The sequence below is a fragment of the Triticum dicoccoides genome, chromosome 1B (genome assembly GCF_002162155.2).
Source record: "Triticum dicoccoides isolate Atlit2015 ecotype Zavitan chromosome 1B, WEW_v2.0, whole genome shotgun sequence".
Taxonomy (NCBI): domain Eukaryota; kingdom Viridiplantae; phylum Streptophyta; class Magnoliopsida; order Poales; family Poaceae; genus Triticum; species Triticum dicoccoides.
In genome coordinates this window covers 608205578-608210221 of record NC_041381.1, presented here as the reverse complement: position 1 = coordinate 608210221, position 4644 = coordinate 608205578, and positions in this window count along the sequence as shown.

Sequence of the window (4644 nt, the reverse complement as noted above, 5' to 3'; positions counted from 1 at the left end):
TATGTGATGTCGCTCAGACGTCCGACTGTGGCATTTCTTTTAAAGCCCTTTATGTGATGTCGCCCAGACGTCCGACTGTGGCATTTCTTTTAAAGCCCTTTATGTGATGTCGCTCAGACGTCCGACTGTGGCATTTCTTTTAAAGCCCTTTATGTGATGTCGCCCAGACGTCCGACTGTGGCATTTCTTTTTAAAGCCCTCTATGTGGTGTCGCTAAGACGCCCGACTGCGGCATGCATTTTAATTATTTACCTTTCGAGGCGTCGCTCCAGACATCCGATCGGTTTTCAGTTATTAAATTTTGTTGCATCAAGTTCTGCATATTACCGTGGTTATTTGAGTATCATACCTCATTCATGACGCATTCATGCATTCATTGATTATATCTTTTGTCCGAACTGTCTTGCGAGTACTTTCAAGTACTCACCTGGCTTGTTGATTTGGCCAGATGCTGATGAAGGCGATCTCTTGGATGAAGAGTATGATAGCGAGTCCGACGCCTAGAGGAGTCCCAGTCAGTCCGTGCGATCCTGTCTTGGTCATTGTATTATCTGCTTCCGCAATCCCGAATAAATTCATCGAGCCTCACCTCGACGCTCGATGTACTGCCAGTAGAAGTCAAGTTATCCACCACCACTTTTCGCTCGAATTAGTAGCATGCCACCCCACCCCTGTGTCATAACCGCCCATATGTAATATATTGGCGAGTTTGTAATAAATTGTTGAGCTGCCTCAGTTCAACCTTGTAATATATTTGGTGCTACTGGTTCTCTGTTTATCAAGCTTTTGCCTACCAGAAAGGATGACTTTTCCTATACTGGGATTTAAAGATTGGTTTTCTCAATAAACATTTTTATTGAAAAACCGGTCGTGACAGACTTGGTAATCAGAGCCAGGCTGACTGTAGGAAGCCACTAGGTGCGATCACTAATTGGTTATTAGCATGATAGAGTTATTTATGTTTTTACAATTGTAGTCATTTTCTGACAGTCAGCATAAAATTTGTGATCTGACCACTCAGAATTTTTACCTACTTTTGTAGATGGCCGGCAACGACTGTGAGTCTCAGATGTTCGCCAACGTGCTTGAGGGGTTCGTCAAACTCCTCTCCTTCATCGTTCAGGTCGCGATGGGGCCATCCGTGCGCTCGGTCTTCACACTTTATCCACACAAGATCAACGACAGTCTGACTATGCACTAGGCCGCGGTGCAATTCAGGGGAGGCCATGCCGAAGTACGCCGTCTCCGATTCGTGGGGAGAGCCATGCCTACAGAAAGGCATGCTATGCAGATGGCTGCCCGCGAGGAGATAGCCCGTCTTCGGGATGTTCTTCCTGCAATGAAGACCCGTCGCTACCGCTACCTTCCTTGCCATGTGCCTTACATCTGTCACTACTCGTTCTCTTGCCCCAGAGGAGAGCGAGACGAATCCTTTGAGATGCTTGTCGAGTACCTCTGAGCCCTGGAGGCAGCATTCGACTGCATGGTGGATGACCTCGTAGCTGCATGCATGGACTCAGTTCATGGCTGTGCTGCTAACAGGAGGGAACTCCTGCATACCGCTCCGCCACTGACCTTTGTGTCATCCACAACCTCTCACTCACCTACCATACTCGCCTCTGCTCATCGTCTGCCTACCACAGAGGGATTTAACCAGGCTATTGCACCCACTCCCATCCGCTCTGCACCACTTGTTGCACCCACTCCCGTCCGCTCTGCACCACGTGTTGCGCCCACTCCCATACGAGCTACCCCACCTATTCCACCCACTCGTATTCGTGTTATTCCGCCTACGGCACCTGCTCCATCAGCTCAGCACGACGTTTCTCGTCTAGAACCTATTAGCAAGGAGGAGGTCGATTCCCCAGCGTCTCTGCGTCTCACCCTCGGCAGGCCAAGGGAGATCCTCAACATCTCCGACTAAATATGCATAGACGCCATGCGATGTATCAACTGGTGTAATATGTTTTTATGTTCTCAGGTTGTGAGAAGTAGCCTGTTTGCGCATCATGTAGGATCTGGAGGAGTGCACTAGTTTAAATAACATGTCAGGATTATGTACGCATATCCTAAGTGATGTAATGTGTAATTATGCCCGCATGTAAGATATGCACTAGTCCTTCTCCGCGCGCAATCGTGTGTTTCAAAAAAATACCATGGAGTTTAAAAATGTTCCTTGTGTGTGATTTTATTGACTTTTGCGACGCTTCTTCTTGTCTTACGAGTTCACAAAAATATATCCCCAGAGTGAAAGATGTCTCGTCCTGGGACGCGCTCCATGCCAACTCAGCCAGAAGAAAATTATGGCACACCGCAGAACCGGAATTTCACTCAGGGTCAGACAAGTCAACAGGACAGTGAAACAGCTTTTACACAAGTTTGTCGTTTGTATGAACAGAGTCAGCAGCAACACCAGGAAATGATGAACCAATTCATCAATATGGGAAGTAACCGTGGTCAGTATCAATCGCAATCCAAATTATCTGAGTTACAAAAGATGCATCCTCCAACATTTTCTCATACTGACAAGCCTCTTGAGGCCGAGGACTGGCTTCGAGACATGGAGAGAAAATTAATTATCACACAGTGTTTAGACCGTGAAAAAGTACTGTATGCACCACATTATCTCACAGGTGCAGCTGCATCGTGGTGGGAAAACTTCCTGCACATGCACCCCAACGAAAATGAAATCACCTGGGAAAATTTCAAAGAAGGTTTTCGTGGGGCACATATTCCTATGAGCGTCATGAAAATCAAGAAGAAGGAATTTGATGAACTCAAGCAAAGAGCCATGACACTGTCAGAATACAACAACCAATTCACACTGCTGTCTCGCTACGCCAATGAAGAATGCATGACCGAGAGCAAGAAGATGGAAAAATTCTTGGAAGGTCTGGCACCCGCCCTTAAGTGCCAGCTAGTTGTGCACACCTTTCCAGATTTTAAAACATTGGTGGATAAGGCCATTACCCTGGAAAATGAGCGACGTAGCGTGGAAGATATCCGCAAAAGGAAAAGGGACCAGACTAATTTTTCTCGCAATCCCAGAAGCAAGAAGGAATTTCAGAAGGGGCATTCACACAAAACCCCGGCGAATAATTCACGTCCAACCAAGAATTTCCATGCAAGAGACAAAGAGTTCACCTATCGCCTAGGCGTTACCTGTTATGCTTGTGGAGAAGAAGGGCACTATGCCAAGCAGTGTCCCAAGCCAAGGAACTCAAACCCGAAGCTCAATAATGGTGGAAATAATTTAGCACCAAAGCGAAGCAATTTCAACCCCAACAACAACCACCGGAAAGGTCACTTGAACCACGTGACCAGAGAGGAAGCACAGAACGCCCCAGATATCGTACTCGGTACGTACCCCGTCAACACAATACCTGCCATGGTTTTGTTTGATTCTAGAGCTTCTCACTCATTCGTTTCGAAAAGTTTTGCTTTGCAAAATAATTTTTCGATGCTTCCCTTGGAAAAATCAATGATCGTCAAGTCCCCTGGGATTAAGCAAGTGACCCAGAGTTACTGTCAAGGTGTGGTTATTGAATTTGAAGGATTGAAATTTTACGCCAATCTTATTGTACTGGAAAGCAAAGGACTGGATGTCATCCTATGAATGGATTGGTTGACCACCAACAAAGGTTTTATTGATTGCTTCAACCGTACCGTGATTCTCACCCACCATCAAGGGAAGAAAATAAAAGTTTCAGCCAAGGAGAGACAAATACCTCGGCAACCTAGATTAAACAAGGTAGACGTTTCTGAGCTGAACAAGGTTCCAGTGGTATGTGAATTTCCAGATGTATTTCCAGAAGAACTACCGGGCATGCCACCAGACCGAGAGATAGAATTCAGCATTGAGCTCGCACCCTGAACCACTCCTATTTACAAGAAACCTTACAGAATGGCACCATCCGAATTGGTAGAGTTGAAGAAGCAAATAAAAGAATTAATGGAGAAAGGATACATACGAGCCAGCTCCTCACCTTGGGGTTCTCCAATTTTATTTGCCAAGAAGAAGGATCAAACAATGAGGTTGTGTATTGATTATCGAGCTCTCAACATGGTCACAATCAAGAACAAATACCCAATGCCCCGAATAAATGATTTATTCGATCAGCTCGCACAGGCCAAAGTCTTCTCAAAAATTGATTTGAGATCAGGATACCACCAATTAAAAGTACGAACAGAAGACATTCCCAAGACCGCTTTCACCTCCAGATATGGGTTGTATGAGTTCACAGTAATGCCATTTGGGCTAACCAACGCCCCCGCATATTTTGTTCACCTCATGAACAAAGTGTTTATGAAGTATATGGACAAGTTTGTTGTGGTATTCATCGATGATATGCTGATATATTCCAAAACACCAGAAGAGCACGCTGAACATCTCAGGATTGTACTCGGAGAACTCAGGAAACATCAACTGTACGCCAAATTCAGCAAATATGAATTTTGGCTAAGGCAGGTGGGTTTTCTGGGCCACGTGCTAACCCAAGAAGGTATTGCAGTAGATCCAGAAAAAGTCAAGGCCGTACTTGGCTGGAAACCGCCAGCTAACGTGACAGACGTACGGAGTTTCTTGGGAATGGCAGGCTATTATCGGAGATTTATTGAAGGATTCTCCACTATAGCAAAGCCCAT